General features: G+C 55.7%; 1 long non-coding RNA gene and 1 pseudogene across 1 annotated transcript; both read left to right on the top strand.

Annotated features, from left to right (window-relative positions):
- Positions 1-27,912, top strand: part of LOC128945551 (uncharacterized) — a 1,882,792-nt pseudogene that overhangs the window by 1,497,673 nt on the left and 357,207 nt on the right.
- LOC128945538 (uncharacterized) lies at positions 11,848-14,960 on the top strand. The gene is made up of 3 exons (XR_008483880.1): positions 11,848-11,912; positions 13,423-13,475; positions 14,851-14,960. It is a non-coding gene; the product is annotated as an uncharacterized LOC128945538 (long non-coding RNA).

Raw genomic sequence — 27,912 nt, 5'->3', positions numbered from 1 at the left:
TGAACGTCCAGTTGTACCCCTGACATGGTTGACAGATAAGCCTGTCTGGGTTTGCCAGTGGCCCCTGACTACTGAAAAGCTTACTGCCCTGCAAGAATTAGTTACAGAACAATTGCTAGCAGGACACATTGAGGAATCATTCAGTCCCTGGAACACCCCTGTTTTTGTAATAAAAAAGAAATCGGGAAAATGGAGACTTTTACATGATTTACGGCAGATAAATGCTGTAATGGCAACAATGGGAGCTTTGCAACCAGGCCTTCCTACACCCACGATGATTCCACAAGAATGGCAAATAGTTGTCATTGATCTAAAAGATTGTTTCTTCACTATTCCATTGGCTGAGCAGGACAAAGAAAAATTCGCTTTTACGGTGCCTTCTATAAATCATGCTGAACCTGATAAAAGATATCAATGGAAGGTACTCCCACAAGGCATGAAAAATTCGCCAACTATTTGTCAATGGTTTGTGGCACAGGCCTTGTCAAAAGTGCGGGAGCAATTTAAAAACTGCTACTGCTATCATTACATGGATGATATCTTGTTGGCATCTGACAACAAACAACAGTTGTCAGCTCTTAAACAATGTGCTGTGACAAATTTGAAAGACTTTGGTTTGATCATTGCTCCAGAGAAAGTGCAGAAACACATGCCTTGGAAATACCTAGGTATGTTGGTGACCAACACTCAAGTTATGCCTCAACCTGTAAAGTTAGACATTGATGTCAAAACTGCTACTGATGTACAGAAATTGGTTGGTTTGATAGGTTGGATTCGATCATATTTAGGCATAACTAATCATCAGATGCAACCATTGTTTGATCTGCTTTCAGGCATCACTTCCTCCACTGTCAGTACTTAAAGATGGATGAAGGAAGAATGGGAATTTTGTTGATGGCTGTGATTGCGATTTTGTGTGTCCCCTCTCTGCTTGGGTTTTTGCAAAGGGCCCTGCAAAAATCCATAGCAGCTGTATTTACAGGTCAAAAACAAAAAAGGGGGAATTGTGGAAGGGGCTAGCAGCGGGCCTGTTAGCTAAAGGAGCGAGAAGTAAGAAGAAGAAGAAGCTGATAAGGAGCTTTCTCCAAGGCCGTAACCAAGGAGATCGAGAGAAGGAAGATAAGAGCATTCTGCAGCTGGATGAAGCATTTTTAGAAAGTTAGGTGGAGTCAGAGTAACTTTTCACCAATGGCATGGTATTGAATTATTGTGGCCAATAGCTAAGGTAGAGGAAGGGTAAACAACTGGAAAGTGTATAAAAGATCAGCCATTTTCATTAATAAACTGTTGCCAAGTGTTACCAACTGAGACTGCTTGTGGTCTCTGCTTTGTGTCGTGACCGCCTCGACTGCGACAGGTAAGCAGGCACTGGAGAAGATCTACGAGGTCAGCAGGAACAAATTCAAGGGATGTTAATGTAGCCTTCATCATACTTCAAAAATTTTCACTATTTCTCCCAAATTCCAATGAACTTTTAGATAACTCCCACTTTGAGTGATATGAGAAGGGCTGGTAAGTTCTAGGACCAGCACTACCACCCCTGTACTGAGTAGGGGCTACCAAGTGGATGACAGATTCCTCCCTGTTTTGGACCCCAGGATTCCTCCCTTCAGCCCCACCCCCCTGGGACCCGGTGGGGGGACCACCCCCTGCCCCAGCCCCAGTGCCTTGGGAAGCAGGCAGGGAAACAGCCTTCGCCACACCCCCATGGAGAGTGGGAGGGCATACACCCCTTGCCTCTGCCCCTCCCACCCCGCTGGTTTGGTAAGTGGGAGGAGGGACATCCCTTCCCCCTCCCCCACCCCTGCAGGAACCAGGCAGGGCCCCAGCCCCCAGCCCTCAGCCCCAGCCCCCGAGCCCTCGGCCCCACTCTCTTGGGACCCAGGTAAGGGGTGTGGGATACAGACAAGGGGGCGGGGCAACTGTGGGAACCAGGGGTGGCATTAGAGGATGATGTAATGGGGGGTGGGGACTCAAAAGGGAGGGGAAGGAGCATCCAAGAGAAGGAAGGGGTTACGAGACCAGAAGGGGTTGGAGGAGGGGACAGGTGGGTGAAAGGGGTTGTGGGACAAAGAAGGGCAGGTGGGGGGCTGAAACACGTGGCTGCCGCCATTTTGGGCTCCGGCCATGCGGTCAGCAGTATCACAACTGCCAGGGCCGGGGTACTGGGAGAGAGGCGGAAGGCCAGGATAGCAATGGCAGTGCCCGCTACCCTGGAATTGCCGGGAAGCCTCGCTCAGTTCAGGGGCAGAGGGTTCTTGGGGAGGGGTATCGAAAACCACAGGAGGGGTGATTTGCTCTGGCTGCCCTTTCAAATCCCTCTTGAGGAATTCTTCCCAAATTATCAGGAACACAGGGAAAAACTGGGACACTGTCCCATCTCCCTGTTCAGCCTTTGCTGTTAACAAGGCTCCAATTTGGTCCCAGGAACAGGCAGAGGCCACATTTATGTTGCCGCCGCTCGGGGCATGGTGTCCCGGGTTGAGGGCGACACAGTGGCAGCACCCTGCCACAGGACCAAAGCACACGCTGACACCGATGTGCTGGGCGCTGAAATGGCCTTTATTAACAATTGAGCAGGGTAATTTATAACAGGGGGTAACGGCAGGACAACGGTGAAGGGAGAGGGGTTGGGTGTAATATCGCGAGATGCCCAAGATAACGCGATATCTTAACCCCACATTTCCCCCCACTTTCATGACCTGTTAAAAACATAGAAAATGCTAAGGTTAAAACTGCCTAGTGGGACAGTAGAAACTTGTAACTGTAGCAAAAGAAACAACTGTAGCAAACTTGTAACAAACCAATGACTGTAGACACTTAACAAATGAAAAGTTAAACAACGAATCGCAAACGAAAAGCTAACTATCTCTAACTGGTTTTCTAAAAAAGAAAACAACATGAACTTATTCAAAATATAGGGTTTCTTGCTGACTAAAACGCACAAAGAAGTCAGAGGAAGGTGGAAGCCCTAAAGCGAATGTAATCCACGCATGGAAATACCAGCTACTTCATGGCCGTTGTGGGAGACACACGTTGGGCACCACCTGCGTTATTCCGTGGGTCTCTAGGCTTAATGCAATCCAGAGCCGGCTCGCTCAATACTAAAGTCCACATGGAATGGCATGAACGAGACAAAAGACGAGGAGCGCTCTTCCCCACGTGGGAGCAAGTATCCTGTTTGTTGGCTCGAGTCAGGATACACCTAGAGATGGAGACCACCCAGGCAGGAAAGAGGCCGAGCCTCACCTGTGGTAGGGTTGTATGCCCCAGGTGATGGGGGCGGAGAAAGAGGACCGCGGCCAATGGGATAACACTGGGGAGGGGCGAGGGGAGGGACCACCCATGGGGCAGACCACCAGGGATACAGAGACCAGGGGGGTGAGGGAGGAACTACGTGAGGGGGAATATACCATCCATGTGACCCAATAACATTTTTCTCCAACACCCAGTGCAACCAATTAAATAACTATCCAGTGCAATACAACAGAGGGGCTCTTGGTGACACAAGGAGCTGGTGGCAACTGAGTATCAACAAGTGTCCCCAGTGATACCCCATGACACATGACAGTGGTGACATCACTGTCCCCGCAGCAGCCTCGGGATGTCCTTGATGGCTTTTCGGCACCGCTTGGCCACTGCGCGGCTGCCGGGGCCACCCGGGCCACCGGGGCCACCTGGGCCAGCATAGGGACTCAAGAGGAGGTTGTGGATATCCCACAGCGTCGGCAGCAGGTGATGCGAGGCCAGGCGAGCGCTGGCATCCCACAGCCGCTCAAACTCAGCCACGTCAGTCACCAAGACCTCAAGCATAGTGGGGGACAACCGGTCTGTCCATATCAGGGCCTCCTCAATCTCCTCGAGCCGGCATTGCATGTCCCAGATGAACTCGATGGCTTCCTCACATGCATCCACCAAAAGCTTCAGCGGCCCCACAGCCACCACTGCCCAGTGTCCCCTCCAGGTGGCTGCCCTTGCCCGGCTGGTGGCCACCACGGCCTCATCCATGGCCTTGCTGGTAGCTTCCTCTTCCTCACTGGTGGCCGCTGCCACCTGAGCATCGTGCGTGACCACTGACGAGGCCCCCTCGACCCTGTCCAGGGTCACCGGCAGCCACCAGGTTGTGGCCACCAGGTTGTCCCCAGGTCTCTCCCTGAAGGTCTTTAACCACAGGTCCTTAGCCCAGGAGGTGTTCGCATCCCAGCAGATGTTGCACAGCTCATCGGCCTCCTCCTGCAGCCGGTCCCATCTCTCCTCCAGCGCGGCCAACAACTCCTGCCAGGCCTTGGCCGCTGTGCTCACATCAGCCCAGGAGGTCCCAGGGGTGGCCACGAGGGCGGCCAGGGCCCGGCCCAGGGAGGGGACACCACGGTGGCCCAGGGAGGTGACATCGCCGTGGTCCAGGGTCTCACGGAGGCTCTGGGTGAATCTCCTCAGGGCGGCATGCAGGAACTTTGGGGACACACGCTGCCGCACGTCCCTGTGTGACCCGGTCACGGCAGCCACTACCGTGCCTAGGGTGGCCACCACGGTGACCGGCAAACCCAGCAGCTGGAGAAGGGGCACCTGGGCAGGGGACAGGGGAGGTGTCAGAGACCTGGTGGTATTTGTGGCTTCCTGCGGTGGCCCCTGTGGCCTCCCGGGGTCCCCTTTGCTCCTCCCTGGAGGGCTCTGCTGTCCCCTCTGTCCTTTTGCCACCCCCCCCCCGTCCCCTCTGCCATCCACACCGTTTCCCCCCTCCATCCCCCACTGCCCCCTTTCACCACCCCCTGTTGTACCCCCCTTCCACCCCTCTCTCACCTCCCCCCTTCCTGGCACTCCCGCCTGTCCTCTTTGCGACACCCTGTCCCCTCCCGCCATGCCCCCGGCACCCCCATTCCCCACTGTTCTTCTCCCCCATTGTCCCCGCTACCGGCCGGGTCCCCTCCCCACCCCGTCCCCGCTGCCCCCTCCGTGTCCCCTCTCCCCTTTCCTGTCGCACCTCTTGGAGCTCCATCGTCACTGGGGACCCGGCCGGGACACCTCGGGCACGCTTGGGTGGCGAACGAGTCCCGGGACAGGCACCGATCCAGGCACAGAACCGGCCCCGCTGGCGACGCGAGAGGAAATGGCGGAGCCGCCTCACGAGGAGCGCCTGAAGCAGCGGGGCGGGGCCGAGGCTCGGGGAGAGGGGGCGGTGCGGGAATTTGTGGGCGCCGAGGGAGCCCCGGGCCGCCCCCGGCAGCGCGGGATGGGCGACAGCGACCGTGGTCAGCACCGGGAGCGGGGAGGGGACGGTGAGGAGGGGGTGGGGGGATTAGAGGGGATTGGGGAGGGCTGAGGAGATGTGAGGGGATTTGGCGGGGTCCTGAGGGGGTTTGGAGGATCCGAAGGGTGAAACCGGGGTGGTGAGGGCATTTGGGGGATTCTGAGAGGGACTGGGGGGGATCCTGAGGGGATGTGAGTGGGTCTGAGGGGATTTGGGGGGATATGAGAGGGACTGGGGTGTCATGAGGGAGAATTTGGACTCCTAAGGAGAAATTGGGGGTCCTGAGGGTATCTGGGGGATCCTGAGGGGGTTTGGGAGGTCCTGAGGGGGTTTGGGGGGTTGTGAGGAGGTTTAGGGGTCCTGAGGGGATGTGAGGGGTCATGAGGGAGGATTTGGGCAATCCTGAGGGGATTTGGAGGGGTTTTGGAGCGTTCTGAGAAAGTTTGAGGGATCCTGAGGGGGTGCTGGGGATCGTGAGGGGATTGGGGGGGGGGAACTGAGGTGTTTGGGAATCAGGAGGGTTCTTGAGGGACGATTTGGGCAATTGTAAGGGGATTTGGAGGGGTTTTGGAGCATTCTGAGAAAGTTTGAGGGATCCTGAGGGGGTGCTGGGGATCGTGAGGGGATTGGGGGGGAACTGAGGTGTTTGGGAATCCTCAGATGATCGGGGGAGGGGTTGTGGGGGCTCATGAGGGGAGTTAGGAATTGCTGAGGGGATGTGGAGGGTTTTGAGGGGGTTTGGCGGGGGTCGTGAGGGGTTTTGGGGGGTCGTGAGGGAGAGCTGAGGGTCCTGAGGGGATGTGAGGGGTCATGAGGGGATTTGGGGAATTCTGAGGAGATTTGGGGGGCTTTTGGAGAGTTCTGAGTGGAAATCGGGGGTCCTGAGTGGGTACACGGCGGGGGTCCGGTCCCAGTCCCGGTGCACGGGGGTGCCGTTGCCCGGGGGGTCCCGGTGCCCGGGCGGGTCCAGGGGTTCGAGGGGGGGTCCAGTCCCAGTCCCGGTGCTCGGTGACGGGGGGGTCAATGTACGGGGGGTGTCCCGCTGCTCGTGCACGAGGGGGGGTCCCCGTGCTCTGTGATTCGGGAGGGTCTCGGATGGTCTGGTGCCCGAGGCTGGCGAGATTTGAGGGGGGGTCTGCTGGTCTCGGTGATCCGGGGGGGGGGTCTCCGGTTGTCCCAGTACACGCAGGGGTTGTCCCGGTGCTTGGAGATATTCGGGAGGGGGTCTCCAGTGGTCGCGGTGCACGATGAGGGGGTCAATGCTCGAGAGGGGGGTCCCGTTGCTTGGTGATTTGGGGGGGTCTCCGGTGGTCCTGGTGCTCAAGGGGGATCAATGCTCAAGGGCGGGTGGGAAGGGGGATGCGGTTTTTGGGGGTGTCCCAGTGCACGATGAGGGGAGGGTGCAGGTGCTCGAGGGGGTTTTGGGAGCACTGAAGGGGGTGCAGGTGCGGTTTTTGGGGGATCCCAGTGCCCCCCCAGGGTGGGATCAGTTCTCAGCAGTGGGGACTGCCCAGGGACACCCCAGACTCCCAAGTCCCAGCTGAGTCTGCTGCAAGGCACTGAGGGGGCTCACTCATTGAGACCTCTGCTCCAAGCTTTACAAAATGCCCTCAGAATGTCCCCAAGACTCTGCAGTGGTGACACCCTAATGACGCCATCACGGTGACAGGAGCGTTCCTGCAGCAGCCTCGGGATTTCCTCCACAGCGCTTTGGCACTGCTCACCCACCGTGCGGCCAGGGCCATTGTGGCCAGGAAGGGGACACAAGGAGAAGGGGTGCATGTCCTCAACTCTCCACAGCAGGTGATGCGTGGCCAGGTGGCCGCTGGCATCCCACAGCCACTCGGCCTTGGCCACCACAGCCAGCAAGGCTGCACAGAAATCAGGGGATGGCTCCTCTGTCCCCTTTATGGTGGCCTTGATGTCCCCAGCCTGCTGCCGCAACTCCTGGAGGAACACAGTGGCTTCTTCAAATGTGGGTGCCAAGGCCCTGGGGATATCGGGGGATGGCTCCTCTATCCCCGCCAGGGCTAACTCGATGTCCCTGAGTCGGCGCTGCAGCTCCCGGGGGTACTCCATGACTCTGTCACACGTGGCCACCAAGTGCTCCAGCAGCCCCAGGGCCACCTCTGCCTGCTGTCTCCTCATGGTGGCCTCCTCTGCCCAGGCATTGCACAGCCCGGTGGCCTCGTCAGCCAGCCAGAACCAGCTCTCCATGAAGGTGTCCACCGGCTCCTGCCAGGCCTTGGCTGCAGCTCTCACATCGGCCCAGGTGGTCCCAGGGGTGGCCTCAAGGCTGGCCAGGGCCTGGCCCAGGGAGGGGACACGGCAGTGCCTCAGGGTGAGGACATCAAAGTTGTCCAAGGAGAATGTGTAGGGGTCCGGGGAGGTGACCCTGCAGTGCCACCAGGGGGTGACACCACTATGGGCCAGAAAGATGAAACTCTGGCCCTGAGTGTCCTGGAGGTGATTGATGAAGGTCCTCAGGGACACACGAAGGAAGGACCTTGGGGACACGGTCAGCAGCTGCCTGCCCCTGTCTGGCCTGGTCACAGTGGCCACCTGCTCGGCCAGGGTGGCCACCACTGCCACCAGAGCCTCCAGCAGCTGAGGAGGGGACGGGGGAGGTGTCAGGGACCTCGTAGCACTTGTGGCCTCCTGCAGTGGTGCCTGTGCCCTCCTGGGGTCCCCTGTGTCCCCTCCCTGGAGGGCTGTGCTGTCCTGTCTGTCCCTGTTCCAGCGCCTCATCCCCTCTGCCACCCCCTGCCACCCTCCCACTGTCCCCTCTCTCTGCCACTCTCAGTCCCCTCCACCCCTCTGTCACCTCCCCCCTTCCTGCCACACCCTCTTGTCCCCTCTGTCACCCCATGTTCCCCCAAGCCAGAATTGTCACACGCTGAGGGGCTCCATGGCCACTGAGGACATTCCGGGGACGCTCTAGGGGCACTCTGGGGTACTCCAGGTGACACACACACCCAGGTGACAGTTGGGGACCCACAGGAATGTGGCACGGCCAGATGGAGGAAGCAGGAAGAGGTGACGTCACTATCCCCTCTCCCTCCCCCCCCCACCTGTGGGGCCTGGGCAGGGTTCCCCCAATGTCCCCAATGGGACCCCGATGTCCCCTGAATGTCCCCACATGGCCCTGGTGTTGCCCCAATGTCCCCCACAAGGCTCAAGTGTCCCCCTGATGTCCAGCTGGGGACACCAGGGACTCACCGGGGTCCTGTTGGGGACCCTGGGGACACCCCCATGTCCTTCCCTTCGGGACACCCCTTTGTCCTTCCTTTGGAGACACCGGAGCCACCCTGACATCCCCTGTCCTGTTTTGGGCCACTACGATGTCCCTGATGTCCACACAGTCTCCCCAAGAGGACCCTGGTGTGTCACCTCTGTCCCCAACAGGACAGAGGGGGACACTTGAGCCTTGTTGGGGACCCTGAGGGGACATTGGGTCCTGTTGGGGACATCGGGGGGTTACACTGGCGCCCTGTCCTGGTTCCAGAGTGGGGGGAGGGAGGGCAGTGTCGTCACTTCTTCCTGTTTCCTCCATCTGGCTGCGTCCCGTTCCTGCGTGTCCCCAACCTTTACCCAGTTGTGTTTGTCATCCGGAGAGTCCCCGGAGTGTCCTCAAGGCATCCCCGGAGTGTCCCTGGAGTGTCCCCAGCTGCCATGGAGCCCCTCGAGGTGCGACAATCCCTAAGTGGTGGTGAGGGGGGGACAGAGGGGACACGGGGGTGACAGAGGGGACATGGAGGGGGCGGGGTGAAAGGAGGCAGTGGGGGACAGAGGTGACACAGGGGTGGCAGGAGGGACAGGATGTCGCAAAGGGGACAGGAGGGCATAGGAGGAAGTGGGGAGGTGACAGAGAGGTGAAGGGAGGGGGACAACAGGAGGTGGCAGGGGGGAGCAGAGGTGTCGGGGGAGTGAGAAAGGGACAGAGAGGACAGCAGAGCCCTCCGGGGAGGGGACAAAGGGGATCCCAGGAGGGCACAGGAGCCCCCACAGGAGGCCGTAAGTGCCACCATGTCCCTGACACCTCCCCTCTCCCCTCTCCAGCTGTCCCCTCCCCAGCTGTCCCCAGCCCTGCTGCAGCCACAGGACAGCGCTGTGGCCATCCTGGGCGAGCTGGTGGCCACCCTGCCCAGGGAGACCGAGATGCTGCTCAGGTCTACAGTGAGCCTGCACCGGGACCTGGAGGAATTCACCAGGGAACTCCGGGCCACCCTGTACCACACTGATGACACCTGGTGGCTCTGGAATGCCACTAACGATGATAATAACCCTCTCACCTCCCTGAGCCAGGACCTGGCCGCCTATGAGAGCACCTCAACGACCCCGCAGAGTCGTGTGATATCGCCGTACATAAGCTGATTCATGGCCCTGGATATGCTCAAGGACAGCTAGGCCGAGCTGGCCAGGAAAGACACCAAGCTCCACAACACCTACAGGGAGGTGGCTACTGAGGCAGCCTCTGAGGAGGCCACCGCCCGAACCAGGGCGGTGCAGGACGAGGCTGCCGGTTATGGGACAGCTCAGGAAAACATGGTGGAGCTGGGTCAGGCCCTGGGCAGGCAGGATGGGGCCGAGGTGGTGGCCAGGCATGAAGCCCAGGTGAGGAGAGAGGCCAGGGTGGCTGCCAGCGAGGCAACAAGGGCCACCATGATGAGACAGCGGCTGGAGGCGGCCCTGGGGCTGCTGGAGCACTTGGTGGCCACATATGATGAAGCCACCGCGTTCCCCCAGGAGCTTCAGCGCCTGCTCTGGGACATGGAGAAAACCGTGGAGGGGAGAAAGAATGTCCTCCAATGTCATCAAGGACTTGCTGGCCAAGGTGGCCTTGGCTGAGCAGCGGCTGAGGCCAGCGCCCGCCAGGCCCCGAGTCACTTGGTGAGGACACTTCCAGATGCCATCAAGTTCTTGTTCACTGGTGGTCCCACCAGCCCCAGTGCCTGTGGGGTGGCTGAGCGATGCTGAAGAGCCATCAAGGAAATCCCATGGCTCATTCGACCCCCGGAGCGTCCCCCAAGTGTCCCCAGGGAGTCCCCAGTGAGCATGGAGCTCCACAAGGTGTAACTTGCATGGGGTGGGGAGAGAGGGAGAGAGGGAACACTAGGGAGGGAGGGGACACGAGGCCTGCTGGGGATGGCAGAGGGGACAGCACTGGTGGCAGATGGCAGGAGGGATTACAAGGGGAGGAGGTGGCCAAGGGAACAAAAGGCTTACAAAGGGCCAATGGGGACAAAGGGGACCCTTCAGGGGCACAGGGGCCACCCCAGGAGGCCATAGGTGCCACCAGGCCCCTGTCCCCTCCCCAGCTGTCCCTGGCCCTGCTGCAGCCACAGGTCACCCTGGTGGCCACCCTGGGCGAGCTGCTGGACACCCTGCCCAGGCGGGGCGAGGAGATGATTCTGTTCGGGTCTACAGGGTGCCTGTACCGGGACCTGGAGGACTTCACCAGGGACCTCCGGGTCACCATGTACTGCACTGATGACACGTGGTGGTGCCGCAATGTCACCTCCAATGATGACCCTCTCATCTCCAATGATGATGACCCTGTCACTTCGCTGAGCCGAGCCCTGAATGCCTACAAGAGCACCCCAGGGACCCGCAAGCACCGTGTGACAATGGCAGCCAGGAAGTGGCACAGGCCGGCGTATGCACTCGTGGACGGGTGGGCCAAGCTGGCCAAGAAAGCCACCAAGCTCCGCAGCACCTTCAGGGGTTTGGCACCAAGGCAGCCGACAGGGCTGCCACCGCCCAGGCCAGGGAGCTGCAGGACAAGGCTGCCCATGGTTGGACAGCTCAGGAAAACATGGTGGAGCTGGATCAGGCCCTGGGCAGGGAGGAGTGGGCCGAGGTGGTGGCCAGGCGTGAAGCCCAGGTGAGGAAAGAGGCCATGGTGGCTGCCAGCCAGGCAACAAGGGCCACAATGGTGAGACAGCAATGGGAGGTGTCCCTGGGGCTGCTGGAGCGTTTGGTGGCCGCGTGTGACAAAGCCACGGCGTTCCCCCGGGAGCTTCAGTGGCGGCTCAGGGACACAGAGGCTGCCCTGGAGGGGACAAATGAGACATCCCCTAATGTCTCTGAGGACTTGGTGGACCAGGTTGCCATGGCAGATCAGCTGTGGGAGGCCAGCGCCTTCCTGGCCAAGGATCACCTGCTGAGGGCACTTGATGACATCTTCAAGTTCTATATCAATGATGATCCCACCAGCCCCAGTGTCTGTGGAGCGGCTGAGCAGTCCCAAAGAGCCACCAAGGACATCCCTAGGCACCTTCAACCCCCGGAGCATCGCCAGAGCATCTCCAAGGTGTCCCCAGTGAGCGTGGAGCTCCAAAAGGTGCGACAGGGTGGTGGGAGGGGGCATTGGGGGATGGAGAGGACACGGGGCCTTGCGGGGGGGGCAGCGGGGACAAGACGCTGACAAAGGGGCAAAAGGGACCCGTCGGGGAGAGGGGCCACCCCAGGAGGCCACTAGTGCCCCCAGGTCCCTGACATCTCCCCTGTCACCTCTCCAGGTGTCCCGTCCACAGCTGCAGGTGCTGGTGGCCCTGGTGACCACCCTGGACGAGGTGATGGCCACACTGGTGCAAGTTCCCAGACTCCCTGTATGAGGACCTGAAGAACTTCACCCGGAGCCTCCGTGCGTCCCTGAACAAAGGTGATGTCACCTCCCTGGGCCACTGTGGTGTCCCCTCCCTGGGCCAGGCCCTGGCCACACTCTGGGCCACCCCCAGGACCACCCGAGCCAATGTGAGAGCCGCAGCCAGTGCCTGGCGGGAGTTGGTGGCCAAGCTCGTGGACAACTGGGACTGGCTGGCCGGGGAGGCCACCAAGCTCCGTGAGCAGGTGGTCACAGCCCAGCAGCTGATGGTGTCCCTGGACAAGGAGGAGGTGACCTTGGAAGTGGCCACTCACTGTGCCCAGGTGGTGGCAGCCACCATTGAGGCCATGGGAGAGGCTGTGGTGGCCACCAGGAGGGGACAGTGGGCAGAGTTGGCCCTGGAGCCGCTGCAGCGCTTGGTGGCCGTGTGTCACAGATCCACCTTGTTCAACTGGAAGATGGAGTGGCAGGTCAGGGACATCGAGGCCATCCTGAAGGGGACAAACGAGACATCCCCTGATGTCCTTAAGGCCTTGATGGCCAGAGTAGCCAAGTTTGAGCAGCTGTGGGAGGCCAGCACCCGCCTTGCCAAGGATCACCTGCTGGAGGCACTTGGGGTCATTGACAACATCCTCTTGAGTCCCTGTGGTGACCATGGTGGCCCCAGTAGTGCTGGCAGCTGTACAGTGGCTGAGCGGTGCCAAAAAGCCATCGAGGACATCCCAAGGCTGCTGCAAGAAAGTTTCACATAGGGGCAGTGACATCATCAGGGACATCGCTGCTGTCACCTCTGCCCTCCCTGTGCAGTATTTGAGACAGATTTGGGGAATTTTCTGGGAATTTTCAATGATACTGTCCCAAATCCTGATGGGAATTCCTGGGGTGACGTCACTGCGGATCTCAGCGGCACGCTGGGACTGTCTGGGGACACTCAGGGACACTATGGGGACACACAGGAAAAGTCTGGGAACACTCAGAGACACTCAGTAGGAGGAAATGGCTGAATGAGTCCCCTCAAGAGCTTCCAGCTTTCCACTGTGCCTTCAGCTCAGTCGGGTCTTAAATGACAATTTAATAATTGCCTTTTGCACATTGTTATTGATCACCAGCAATTTGATACGGTGTTTGATAGTGATATTGATTATTGGTGATTCCTTGTAGCTGCTGGTTGGTGCAATATAATCTATCAGTTCATGTGTGCAGCATACCACTATAAATTAATAAATTATATAATTAATGACCTCTATATAAATCAGACTGGGCTGATCAAACTCTGTGTCAGACACATCACTGACCCCATTGAGAGATGAGTACTCAATAAATCCATCCCAACGTTCCTTGAGGGGAGCACAGCCAGGGAGCTGCTTCAAGGTGCTGTCACTGAGATATTTCCCTTTGAAAACCCTGGGTGGGATGCAAATACACCCGAGGAGATGGCAAAATTAAAATGATATCAAAGCCTCATGAAATGTGGGTTTAAACATGGGGTCTCTAAAGCTGGAAATTGGTCAAAGCTTCACCAAGTGAGGCAAAATGATGATGAATCACCCTCTGATTTTTTAAACAGGTGAAGAGAGACTGCCATCAAATATACTGATCTAGATCCTGAGTCAACTGAGGGTAAAGCATATCTGGTTTAGTTTTGTGTGGGTCAGGCTTCAAATGATATAACAAGAAAATATAAAGGGAGTTCAAGACATGGATAAACTGCTGGAGGTGTCCTGGAAGGTGTTTTGAGACAGGGGCCCAACTGAAAGAGTTAATCCCAACTTAACAAGAAGGCATCTCGGGAGGAGTCACCCAAGAAAGCTTCCCCTGTGGAGAAGGCTCAGAGTGCATCCTGTAAGAAATGGGGGCATTGGCAAAAGGCCTGTCCAGTGCTGGAAGAAAAATCATCAGTCTCTCTCGTAGAGCGGTCCCCAGCAGGGAATAATGAGCATTGACTCCATGATTGCAGCAGACTGATCAATCCCTTTGTTGTATCATCCTTTACTACTAAGAAAAACCCATGGCCCTTGCCAGACAGTCACAATACACACGTGGAACCAATTAGCCAATCAAGTCAAGCAACCATCCCTAGTTCCCAATTGTTCTGGTTTGAAAGTAAAACCAGTGAGAGACTCCAAGTCAGAAATACCGTTTATTAGGGAAAGGAAAAAACCTCAAAATACATGAAATACAAAAGAAAAAGATACATAAATGTATAATGTACGAAATAATGTATATAAAAGATATATAGATGTGTAGATATATAGATATAGGTAGATATAAAATACAGAATGAAACCTTACACAGAGATCTCACTTAAAATTAGATCTCCTTGTGGTGCACAAGGGGTTTCCCCATCCTTCTCCATTACCCTCCAAGGGTAACCAGGTCCTTGAGTAAAAACGTGGTTGCCACACGTTGGGCGCCAAAAGAATGTTCTGGTTTGAAAGGAAAACCTGAGACTTCAAGTCAGAAATGAAATTTATTAGGAAAAGGGAAAAAATCCCCAAAAGCATGCAATAGTACAAAATAAAACCACTGACAGAGTCAGAATACCACCTGACACCCTGCTAGTTAGGGTTGTGGTAGCAGTCCAGATGACATGGTCTTGTTGAAGTGGTGATCCCATAGAAAAGATCTGGTAGCGTTTGTCCTCTGGAAACCAATGGGTAAGGGCTGCCTATTCTGTCCCAAAGCCCAGATGATATCCAGGTGGGGATGCTGAGCTCCTCCCCCCTGGGTGAAGCATCTCCCAATGGGCTGATATTGTTCTGAGTCTTGATTGGTCCTTGATTGCCCATCAAACAGAAATGGCTCCTGGAGGCAGTTATCTCTGAGTCATGGGGCAAGGCATTGATGGGCCCATTCACAGGTGATAAGGAAGAAACAATGCTCTGTGGCCCTGGTTTTGTGAGGTTTTTTAAGCCTTTTGATGATTACATTCTTGTAACAAACTTTCTCACCCACTTTATGTAAATACCTTATTGTTTTGCATTCTTTTATGGAGGAGGAGTGTTGCCGCCGCTACAGGGGCTATGGGTGTGGTGTCCCGGGTCGAGCACGGCTCGGTGGCAGCACTCCTGCCACACAGACCAAGACACACGCTCACACTAATGTGGTGGATGGTGAAAAGGCGTTTATTAACTGCCAACAGAGGGAATTTATAACAGGGGGTAATGGCAGGGCAACGGCAAAGGGAGAGGGGTAAGGCGTAATATTGCGACATGTCCTAGATAAGGCGATATCTTGAGCCGACATTTCCCTCCCCTCTTCATGACCTATTAAAAACATAGGAAACAGTAAAGGTTAAAACTGCCTAGTGGGACAGTAACGAACTTGTAACTGTAACAAAACAAACAACTGTAGCAAACTTGTAACAAAACTTTGACTGTAGATATTTAACAAATGAAATTTCAACAATGTAATGCACACAAAAACTATCTCTAACTGGTTTTCTAAGAAAAACCAGCACGAACTTATTTAAAATATGGGGCGATCAGCCGTGGGGCTGACCGAACCATGACTTCGGGCATTCTTGCAGGATTTTCTCAGCTCATGATTTGACATCACAGCACCAATTGTCCTCCCAGAATCTGCGATCTGTTTGGCTTTAAAACCAGGGCATTTTGGAAAGTCCATGCCTGGACTCATGTTCTCCCCAAAACACCCTTTGGACCCCTTGGCACAGGAAAAGTTCTAGGTTGACTGATATTCCATACAAGTAGAGTCAGAACTTGGCCAGAGTTCCAACTCCACTTGACGGATACCACTTAGGACAAGTGCTGAGCTCTTTTTCTCTTTCCCCCAGTTCTTCTTTGCGCCAGCCTCTCACTGGGTTTTTTCACGACCCCGATGTAGTCTGCTATCTGTCTGCCTGATGACTCAGCACTGCCTTCTGGGAGTGGGGTATGTGGGCCATGGGGGTGTCTGAGGGTCCAGTCCTGCAAAAGAAGCTTTTCAGATTTCGTTAGTTCTTGCCCTGAAGGTCTAGTTTTATTGATTTGAATGGGCACCATTTAATTTCGCTATCTTTCTTTATGGCTGCATACCCTCGCCCTGTGAGTATCAGCCTCCAACCCGCTTCCCACTTTCCTAACTCATTTTTTGTTATTACTTACGGGCTTTCCTCTAACGCCCGGATGGCCCAGTGCCTCTGGGCAGGACTTTTGATTTCGTCTCCCCTTGGGAACCGAGTTAAAGCTAGTAGGGTGGTTGCTAGAATACATGCTTGATCTCTTGGTGGGATGGAACTGGTGACACCTTCCACCTTTGCTAGCACCTCCAGGTTTTTTTTAGGGTTTGGATGGCCCGTTCGACTCTGGCCTGTCCAGTGCTGTTATAGGGAATACCGTAGACTAACGTTATATCCCATTTTGATGCGAATGCTCGTACTGATTTTGAGGTGAAGCTGGGACCATTATCTGTTTTAATTTGCCTTGGGATGCGTAGCCATGCCATGGCTGTTAACCAGTGATGGACCGTTGCCCTGGAATCTGCTCTTTGGTGTTGCGTGGCCACGATTATTCCGCTATGAGTGTCTACTTGTACTGCTAACCACTGTTAGCAGTTACTGCTTGGGGTCTCAGCAGCTGGCATAACGTAAAATCTGTCTGCCATATATCAGCGGCCTTGGTGCCCCTAGGACTGACGCCACTGGACCATAATGGTGACCTGTGAGATTGGGGGCATGAGGCGACAATGTGCCTCGCATCAGTGACGGTGATCCCGCATTTTCTTGCGAGTGCTCTGTCTCCGACATTCAGGGATTCATGCAGCCGGCAGGCTTCTCTCAGGGTCCACAGCCCTCTCGCAGCGGCATCTGCTTTGTCGTTACCAACTTGAAAGAATCCCTTGACCGGACTGTGGCTTTTGACATGAATGATGGATACGGTGCCCTTCTGCGAGTAAAGTGCTTCTTCCAGCATTGCTGCCTCTGCGGACACTGCCACATCGGCTATGGTCACGGTTAGACAGAGTCAGGCCACGAATATGGAGTCTGTTACAATATTGAGGTGTTCGTCCGGGAACAGTCCACATGCCAGTGCCACGGGGGCTGCCTCGAGTTGTTGGACTGACCGTGCAGGATCTGTTGTTTTAATGCAACGCCAGCGCTCTCCTGTCTGCCACACTACCGCTGCAGTGGAAGTTAATGAAGATGTGTCGGTGAAAACTGTGGGTCCCTCGCATGGCCGGTTGATTACCTTAGGTGGTAGGTCAATGTCAACGACCTCCAGCATCTGCATCCATGGGGGTTTTGCCGCGTACCGAATCTCTCCCCCAAATCCAGCAAGGGCCATGGCCAGGTATTCTGATATCATTGGTGAGTGTGCAGGAAGCTGTTTGCGGAAGGGTAGGTATACTCTGGTGGTTTCAGCAGTCAGGTGTCTCAGAGCGAGCTTCCTGCCTTTCATGATGAGGTTGCCAAGGCATTCAACTCCTGGGGAGAAGGCACGCGATGGTTTTCCCAGCACCACCTATTGTATTGGTTGGGCTTTATCAGGGGGTCCCTGGGCTAGTTCTCCTACTCCCCCTCTCCTTGTTAGATGGATATACAGATCAAGTGGCACGTTCGAGTCCCACATGGTGAGTGTCGTTGCTGACATCTGGTGCTTGATGAAGTCAAGTGAACTCATTGCCTCTGGCATCAGTACTTTACTCTTCCATGGGTTCTTCCCTTTTAAGAGGATTGTTTAGGGGGACCCATGATTTCAGGCGGGATCAGAATGATGTTGTGAAGCCACTGTAATGATCCCACTAGCTGCTACATGTCGTGAAGTGTTTTGATATTCCGGTGAATTTTTATTTGGGGAGGGGCTACGTAGAGGTTTGAAATTCCCACTCCTGAAAAAGTCACGCATGGTCCCCTTTTCATCTATGCACTGGCGATTTCAAACCCATTTACTTTTAGGACCTCTGAGACCGCAGATACTAGCCAGTCTACCTAGCTTGTTGATGGCACAGCGATCAAGATGTCATCCATGTATTGAATGATAGTTGCGGTGGGATCACTCTGCCGGACTGGCGCTAGCACTCAGTCCACAGTGATCCGGCAAACATCTGGGGAGTAGACCATTCCCTGAGGCAATACCCACCACTGGAAGCGCAAGTTTGGTCGCTGGCTGTTTGGGAAGGTAACCGGGAACATGAACCGCTCTTTGTCCTCATCATGTAAAGGGATGGAGAAGAAACAATCCTTAATATCCAGCACCATGCAGTGTTGCCCTTTTGGCACCAACGAATTCATTGGTAGTTGTGGTAGAAAGGGACAGGCGCTGCGGAAGATCTCGAGATGTAACGGAAAGGCAGGACCCTCAGTTTCCCCCTTAGATAAGACCATCTGCTTCCCATAGATAAGAAACTAACATAGGAAGGTAGCCCCCCTTAACAAAAATACCAGTAACTTTCCATCCCCTACCCAGTAACTGTCCACCCCTTACTAACCATAGATGGTAAAGACAGACCCACGTTGACGTAGAGACCCCTTAGACTATAAAAACCCAAGAGATGAGATAATAAACGCCTTTTGACCGTCCATCACATTGATGTCTGCGTGTGTCATTGGCCCGAGCGGCCCAGGAGAGTTGGGCCGCTGTGCTGATCCTTAGAACCAGGTCGCCTGCCTTGCATCAGAAGGCAACATCTGGTGCCCGAAACCCGGGAGCCATCTGCGCCCTGGGAACGGGGATTCTCCTGGAAGAGGACAGTGGCTGCTGGCAGCAGGTCTGACCACAGCGGGAGGGACGCCTCCGGACCAGCGTGGGCCATGGAAGCCATTGCGAAGGTCGTAACAAAGATGCATGCACAATGGGGTATAGAATGTAAACTTAGGGATTTATCTCTCGCATTGCCGAGACTGATTAAGCTTGGGGCTATTGAAAGCCCCGTGGACGTCCTACATTCGGACGTGTGGGATAATTGTACAAAAGCCCTGGCGGAGGACACCATGTCCTCGGGCTCAGGGAAAGCCCTAAAATCGTGGGGCAGGGTTGTCCAGGCTCTGCAAAAGGCTCGACAAGAGCAAGAAACCTGGATAGCCGCGCGAACCTGTTTATTAGCCGTGCCACAGTTGGGGGTGGGCGCGGCGACACAAACCGCGGAGATGCCTGACCCCGGCGGGCGCGAGGAGATGCGAACGCCGGATCCCCCTCAGCGAGCGGATTCACCATCGGAGGGGGGAGAACGCCCGCGGACGTTCTGGCAGGGGCTCGCGGAGGAGGCGCGGAACGCGGCCGAATCGGCGGACCCCGTAGGGACCAATAAAAACATCCCCCCACCATATGCGTTTGAAAATGGCGCCGAACCGCATGTTCAGGGCGGAAAGGAGGAGGTGGGGGGCGGAAGCGCGGTCAGCCCGCTTAACAACGCATGCACGGGCGAGCGGGGAGATGGGGCGGCCCCTGCGGAGGCGCGGAAGACCAATCAGAGCGCTCTATTCAAATTAAGTCCTTATAGGGCAAGGACCTCCCCCAGCAGGAGGCGGGGGGACCCCAGGGGGAGGGAACGGCCCGACCCCCGCAGGAAGGAGCGGGATCGGAGCCCGAGGAGAAGGCAGAGCAGCCCGGAAGCGTCTCTTTATTCAACTTCCGGCTCGGACTCGGGCTCGAGCTCCGAGCCCGAGACAGGATCGGAGGATTCCGATCTGGATTCCGGCTTTAACAGAGAGAGAGAAGCGGCGCGTAAGGTCACTAGCCACAGCGCTCCCGCATGGGTGAAGGGGTTACCAGAGAAAAACCAAACCCCACTTACAAACTGGCGGAAAATAAAAATGGCTTGCGCGGAATGGACTCCGTCTGCCACCCTAGTGTTCCCGGTCCGTGTGGGGGGGGCAGGCAGAAACCAAAGGACTTATTCACCAGTCAATCCGAAAGATGTGCAGGCAATTGTTAAAGCGATTGCGGATAAGGGAGTTAATTCTGCCATGGTTTGCACACTTATAGACGGCCTTTTTGGTGGGGACGATATGCTTCCCTTTGATATTAAGCAGACGTGTAGAATGATATTCGATGGTGCAGGGATGATCGTTTTCAAACAAGAATGGGAGGATAATTGCATGAAACAGCTAGCCTTGGTAACAGGGGCAGACCATCCACTGCACGGGTCCAGCATACAGAGGTTAATGGGTACAGACCCCACTATGATCACCCCCCAGCTACAGGCTGAGGGCTTGCGAGCCCATGAGGTTATGACAACCACCCGTGCTGCCCGAGAAGCCATCCGTGACGCTTCTAAAGTGGTAGCCAAACCCTCTCCATGGTCGTGCATAAAACAGGGTGAGAGTGAGAGTTTCACTCAATTTGTGGACAAGCTGCAGGCCGCAATAGATTCCTCTACGTTACCCTCAGAGGCGAAGGGTCCCGTGCTGGCAGAATGCCTACGCCAGCAATGCAACTCAGCCACCAAGGAACCAGTGTGATGGCATGCCTTAAGTGTGGCCAGGCGGGCCACTTGGCAGTAAACTGCCCCCAGCCAAGGCGCCTATCAGCAGCTGCTCCACCACGCCAAGGGGGAGGTAGGGGGCCGTGCTGGGTGTGTGGAAGGAAGGGGCATTTAGCTAAGGAATGCAGATCCAGGCTCCAGGGAAACGGGAGAGGGAGGGGGAAGCTGGGCCGCATCCAGCCCCCTCTCACCTGGAATGTGCAGTGGTCCAGCTACAGCAACCCCCAGTGGGGCAGGGGACCCTCATACCCTATGCCCCCACAGGGAGCAGTCAACTTTGCATCCCCCCCAGCAATTCAATGGCAGAGTTGTGCAGCACCCTCAATACCTGCGCTCCCCCCACCGCCACAAGCCGTGCCGGAGCCACAGGAACAGCAGGGGACGGCCCAGAGCGGGATCCCTGGGTGGCCTTGGTCATGCAAATAGGGAAGGAACCCCTGATGGTGTGGGGGACATGCCGCCTTTACGGCAGCCACGATCCACACGTCATAGGGTTTCAGTTTTGGGCGGACATGGGATCAGACTGCACGATTATTCCCCAAGCACATTGGCCCGGACATTGGCAATTCAAAGAAGTCCCCCCAGTGAATGGAGTGGGGGGGCAGTCCCGGGCATGGAAAAGCACCCAGCTGGTGGCTATAACACTTCACACGAAAAAGGGACCAGAACAGACAGTAGCAATCTACCCCTACATCTTGCAAAATTCTCCACCCCTGTTAGGAAGGGATGTTCTCTCCTTGCTAGGATTTCGGATCACAAATTTATCCTGAGGGCCACTGCCGTACACCCTCCGCTGCCAATCAAATTAACTTGGAAATCATCAGACCCTGTATGGGTTGAGCAGTGGCCCCTGACAGAGCCTCGAATGGCAGCCTTGCTGGAACTGGTCGATCAAGAACTGCAAAAGGGTCACATAGAACCCTCCACCAGCCCATGGAACACCCCTGTATTCGTGGTCCCCAAAAGGTCAGGACAAGGCTATCGTCTCGTCCACGATCTGAGAGAAGTGAACAAGACTATCCGACCCATGGGTCCAGTCCAGACACTGCTTCCCGCGAACTCAGCCATCCCCGCAGGGCAGCCATGCGCAGTACTGGACATCAAGGACTGCTTCTTTTCAATACCCCTGCACCCTGAGGACCGAGAGCGATTAGCCTTTTCCGTGGCATTTCGGAACGGCGAGCGGCCCAACCTTCGCTTCCAATGGAGAGTACTTCCGCAAGGCCTGGTCGACAGTCCCACCATATGCCAAATCACCGTGGACAAAGCACTGATGCCAGTCCGACACTCCCATCCCACCGCGACCATCATCCAGTACATGGACGACATCCTGGTCGCAGCACCATCGACAAGCCAAGTGGATCACCTGGTGACCACAGTCACGGAAACCCTTCAAGCCAACGGCTTCGAGATCGCGAGCGCAAAGATCAAGAGAGGACCCTGCGTGACCTTCCTGGGAGTGGGCATCACAAGCTCCTACGTGACACCCCCCGAGATGAAGATCAACCGAGACATCAAGACGCTCCACGACGTGCAACACCTGGTGGGATCACTGCAGTGGCTTCGCAACATCGTCCTGATTCCTCCCGAGGTCATGGACCCTCTGTACGACCTCCTGAAAGGAAAGAACCCCTGGGATCCCAAGGAGCTGACACCGCAAGCAACGAGCTCCCTCGACTTCATCGAAAACCAGATGTCCACTGGCACGCTTGCCAGGTGGAACCCAGCCGTGCCACTGGACCTGTACATCCACTTTACACCGAAGGGGGGAGTGGGAGCACTGGCCCAAGGACTTGCAGAAAAGGCCCGACCGATCCAATGGGTGGTCCTCGGAAGACCCGCTTGTGCATTTTCCCCGGGAATCGAGTGCATCGCCAGCCTCATCATGAAAGGCAGGAGTCTCGCCCTGAAACACCTAGGGACGGAGCCAACAAGCATCCACCTTCCGTTTCGCAAGCAGCCGACCAAGGGGTCAGCCACAATATCGGAGTACCTGGCCCTTGCTCTCTCCGGCTTCGGAGGAGAAATCATCTACTCCTCCAAGCCACCCTGGACTGAGCTGCTGACCGTAGTCGACATGGACATGCCACCGAAGGTCAAGGACAGACTGCAGCCGGGACCAACGGTCTTCACAGACGCTTCGTCCACGACTTCAACCGCAGCAGCAGTGTGGCAGGCAGGAGAGCAATGGCATTGCGTCAAAGCGAGGGACCCCACACTGTCAGTACAACAGCTGGAGGCAGCAGCAGTGGTCTTGGCGTGCGGACTCTTCCAAGACGAACACCTCAACATCGTAACGGACTCTATATTCGTGGCAAGGCTCTGCCTAGCCATGGCAGGACCAGGAATGTCAACATCAGCGGCAGCCCTAATGCTGGAAGAAGCACTTGCCTCGCGACAGGGCACCGTGTCAGTCATCCACATCAACAGCCATGACCCAGTCAAAGGTTACTTCCAGATCGGCAATGACAAAGCGGACGCCGCAGCGAAAGGCGTCTGGACCTTGCAAAGAGCTCGTCAACTGCACGAGTCGCTCCACATCGGAGCCAAAGCACTGGCGAAGAGATGCGGAATCTCGACAGCGGACGCCAAACATGTGGTAGCCACTTGCCCTCATTGCCAGAAGTCACCCCTTTGGTCCTACGGAGTCAACCCGAGAGGTCTCAAGCCCTCAGAAATCTGGCAGTCGGATTTCACCTGGTGCGAAATACTGAAGCCCCGAGCATGGCTTGCAGTGACAGTAGACACTTATAGCGGAGCGATCGTAGCTACGCAGCACCCCAAAACCAACTCCAAAATCACAATTCAGCACTGGCTGACAGCCATGGCCTGGCTTGGTATCCCCAAGCAGATCAAAACGGACAACGGCTCCAACTTCAAATCCAAACAAGTGCAGGAATTCGCCTCGAAATGGGGTATCACGCTAGTGCATGGCATCCCACATAACAGTACCGGGCAGGCCATAGTTGAGAGAGCAAACCAGACCCTGAAAACCAAGATAGAAGTGTTGGCAAAAGCAGAGGGCTTTGCCAATGCCATTCCCCCAGGAGATCAGGCACGTATGCTGGCAACCGCTTTGCTGGCACTGAATCAATTCCCTAGGGGAGACGAAACAAACAGTCCCATCCAAAAACACTGGGCCACTCGAACGCTAGAAGAGGGCCCACAGGTGGTAATCAGAAACGAGCTAGGCGAGTGGGACCGGGGTTGGAGGCTGATGCTCACGGGGCGAGGGTACGCAGCTGTCAAAAAGGACGGCAAAATCAGATGGTGTCCACTTAAGTCGATTAAACCGGACCTTCATAGCAAGCAGAATGAGACTGACAAGGATTGTGAGTATTTGTTTACAGGACCTGCTCGTGGGACGCCCTCGTGACGCGTACTTCCCGGTTCCAGACGAAAGTGACAGACCACCAAGCCGCCAGACAGCACCCGAGAGACCCGCACGGGGGAGACCCAAGCACCAAGGGTGTTTCTGTGTGATTTTGCTGTGGGGGCCTGTCGTCGGAGGGCAAGCCAGCCCAGACCACTACCCCCATCAGCCCTTCAGATGGGTCGCGCGACACCTGAGTAGGGGCAAAACACTCAGAGAAATCACCACACCGAACACCCCATCCTTCGTGCTCCGCATCACCGACCTGTTCCCGGGACGGCCAAGGGTAAACCCCTATGCCTCACACGTCGCACACTCGTACCTATCCTACTGGTGCCCAGCTTCAAACCCTGGGAAAAGCTACTGCAATCGCCCAGGGTGGGGATATTGTGGGCACTGGGGCTGCGAAACCATAGTTACAGATGCCAGACCATCGGGGCCTGGGTGGGATCCACAAGAACCAGACAAATTCTTACAGTTCACCTGGGCACCCATCGGTTGCAAATTACCCCTCTTCTTTCACGGGAACTTCCATCGAAACCAACATAAAGTCCCCAGAATTCGGGCGTGCACTGAGTACAACATGACGGTCTTACAGCCAGATCACCCTAGCTGGGCCACAGGCAGAACGTGGACAGTGGTCCTCCAAGGGTCAGAAGAGAGGGCGAACGTGCAAATTATCAGGCTCCAACCGTCAGCACCCCGAGCGGTCGGACCCAACAAAGCGATTAAAAGCGTGCCGAAAGGGAGAAACGTAACCTACCCCAAAACCTTACCCACAGGGGTCAGCAATGTCCCGAACGGTCAAGCGGAAACCTTTCAGATGAGCCGCTTAACCGAGTCAGACTCAGACCCAATCCTTCGTATGTTAGAAGCTACCTTTGTATCCCTGAACGAATCTAACCCTAACCTAACCGAGTCCTGCTGGCTTTGTTACGATGTCAAACCCCCCTTTTATGAAGGAGTCGCTTTAAACGCTCCCTTCAGTTATTCCTCAGCCGACGCCCCTCACCAGTGCAGATGGGATACCCCTCGCAAAGGAATCACCCTGAGTCAAGTCACAGGCAAAGGCAGATGCTTTGGCAATTCAACCCTAGCTAAGCGGGGAGGTAACCTCTGCGCCAAAATGGTCAAGCCTAACAGGAGAAACAATAAGTGGGCAGTCCCAGCCACATCTGGGATGTGGGTTTGCCAGCGATCCGGAGTGAGTCCTTGTGTGTTCGTTCCCAAATTCAATGACTCTAACGACTTCTGTGTCCAAGTTCTGATTGTTCCTAGGGTCCTGTACCACTCAGACGAAGAAATGTACCATCTTCTTGAGGGACCCAGCCGGATCCACAAGAGAGAAATATTGACAGGTATAACCATCGCAATGCTGCTCGGCCTGGGAGCAGCCGGAACGGCAACGGGTGTCTCAGCCCTAGCGACCCAGCACCAAGGACTGTCACAGCTGCAAGCAACGATTGACGAGGACCTGCAAAGGATCGAGAAATCCATCTCCTTTCTAGAGAAGTCGGTCTCCTCACTCTCGGAAGTGGTCTTGCAGAACAGGCGAGGCCTGGACCTCCTGTTCATGCAGCAAGGGGGCCTGTGTGCCGCCTTGAAGGAGGAGTGCTGTTTCTATGCAGACCACACGGGAGTAGTGAGAGACTCCATGGCAGAACTCCGGAACCGACTGGCTCAGAGACAGAACGACAGGGAGGCCCAACAGGGCTGGTACGAGTCCTGGTTCAATCAATCACCTTGGCTAACCACTCTGATTTCTGTCCTGGTAGGTCCATTGGCGATGCTGTTTCTAACAGTCACCTTCGGACCATGCCTGCTGAACAAGCTGGTCTCATTTGTTCAGAGCCGCCTGGAACGGGCCAACATCCTGTTCTTAGGCCGACGACAACTGCTGTGAATTCAACCAGGGAATTCAACCAGGGTACACTGCCAGTCACAAGATTTCCGAACTTGTCTGGCAAAAGCTTACTCAGGTTTCCCAAGACCCCTTTCCCTTGTCAAACTACAACCTTATACCTCACTTCAGTACATGACTACCTCATTCATTTGTGAAAAGGGGGGGGGAGATGTGGTAGAAAGGGACAGGCGCTGCGGAAGGTCTCGAGATGTAACGGAAAGGCAGGACCCTCAGTTTCCCCCTTAGATAAGACCATCTGCTTCCCATAGATAAGAAACTAACATAGGAAGGTAGCCCCCCTTAACAAAAATACCAGTAACTTTCCATCCCCTACCCAGTAACTGTCCACCCCTTACTAACCATAGATGGTAAAGACAGACCCACGTTGACGTAGAGACCCCTTAGACTATAAAAACCCAAGAGATGAGATAATAAACGCCTTTTGACCGTCCATCACATTGATGTCTGCGTGTGTCATTGGCCCGAGCGGCCCAGGAGAGTTGGGCCGCTGTGCTGATCCTTAGAACCAGGTCGCCTGCCTTGCATCAGAAGGCAACAGTAGTGACGTCTGCACAGGTCCCATCGGCTGGATTTTCTTGTTTATCTCTTGCAGGTCGTGCAGGAGGCGAAAAACTTCTCTGGATCATTTGGGTATGACAAAAATTGGAGTATTCCACGGGCTTGTGGAGGGCTCAATGTGGTTCTTCTGTAGCTCCCAGGTAATCAGTGCCAGGAGGGCAGTCATTCGAGACTTCAACAGGGGTCACTGCTCAACCCACACTGGGTCTAGTGATTTCCATGTTATTTTGATGGGCAGTTGTGAGTGTGTAGAGGTGGCCCTCAGAATACGTTTGTCATTCAGACATCTAACAGGGTTAGGGTATCCTTTCCTAGAAAAGGTGGGCATCCAGAGATCACATACCGGGGGGGACAGGGTGATGGTTCTGCCCGGCCCCCTTTCAGTGCAGAGTGTTAGAGCAACGAGCTGGGTGCTTTTTTGGGCACAGGACAGCCCTCCAATCCTGCCTACCATGGGGGCCTCTTCCAACATACACTGTGAATGCCGGTGTATGTCGGGGAACACAGTAACATCTGACCCTGTATCGACCCAAAAAGGGATACAAATAGCAGAGCCATCAGAGTTGTTATGGAGATGGCAGGCAGCCCACACGATTAGTGGGTGCCTCCCCACCTTCGCAACGAATGCCACCCATGGATCTCGCTCCCATGCCTTCATGGTCAGGGCCACCCAGGGGCCGCATCCCCAGGGAGCTGTTCTCAGTATTCCTGGGGTGTGGATGGGCTTGTCTGGGCCGTTGGCTGGGTTGTGGGAGGGGGCAGCGGGTGCGGGAGTTCCGTGCCCCATTGACAGCTGGCACAACTGTGCCGCTTCACGTCGAGAGTGGGAGGGGGCTGTGTGCGCCCCTGGTGCCCCCTCCCCCTCCTCTTTCCCTGATCCTTGGTTTTGCACTCCCTAGCGAAATGCCCCCTCCTACCACATGTCCAGCATGGCCCTCTGGGTCCCGTCTGGCACGGGGGAACAGCTGTCAGTGGGTATCCCGACCGAGAGCAGTTTGCTGCGATGTGCCCCTCCTGGCCACACTTCAAACAAGCCATCACATTGGTTATAGCAGTGTGGACAGCTGCTTGAATTGGGGCTAGGTGTTCCTCTTTGACAACATGTCTTCTCATATCTGCTAAAGTAGCCGCGGGTGGCAGCGACCACAAGATATCCTTTGTGGCGGTGCTTCTCTGCTGGCACAGGCACTCCGCCAGCCCGGGGCCCTTTGCTTCTGACGGCAAAGTAGAAGAATCAGTTGCTGCCTGCAGGTGGTCCACAAACTGCGTGAAACCCTCACTTTCATTCTGTTTCATGGTGGACCATGGCGATGGCCTGATAATGACTTCAGACACAGAGCGAATAGCCTCTCTGGAAGCTCGGGTTGTCGCTACTACCTCGGGGACCCGAAGGCGCTCAGCCTGCGCTTGGGGGGTGATCATAGTCAGGTCCCTGCCCATTAAACGCTGCAGGCTGGAGCCGTGCAGCGGATGGTCTGCTCCGGACATCAAGGCTAGCTGCCTTGCGCAGTTGTCCTCCCACTCTTGTTTAAAAACAATCATTCCTGCGCCATCAAAAATTATCCCGCACGTCTGTTTGATGTCAATAGGGAGCATGTCATCTCCCCCAGAAACACTGTCAACAATAGTGGAGACCATCACCGAATTAATTCCTCTGTCTGCAATTGCCTTCTCAATTGCCTGGACATCCTTTGGGGTTACAGGTGTATAAGATCTTTGATTCCTGTCTGGTCCCCCACCTGGATGGGAAACGCTAACTTGGCTGGAGGGGGCCACTC

This window comes from Melozone crissalis, unplaced genomic scaffold (genome assembly GCF_028551555.1).
Source record: "Melozone crissalis strain CALT ecotype California unplaced genomic scaffold, PUWL_Pcris_2 ptg000066l_1, whole genome shotgun sequence".
NCBI classification, from domain to species: domain Eukaryota; kingdom Metazoa; phylum Chordata; class Aves; order Passeriformes; family Passerellidae; genus Melozone; species Melozone crissalis.
The sequence above is the reverse complement of the archived record's forward strand: the minus strand, read 5'-3'. Positions and strand labels throughout refer to the sequence as shown.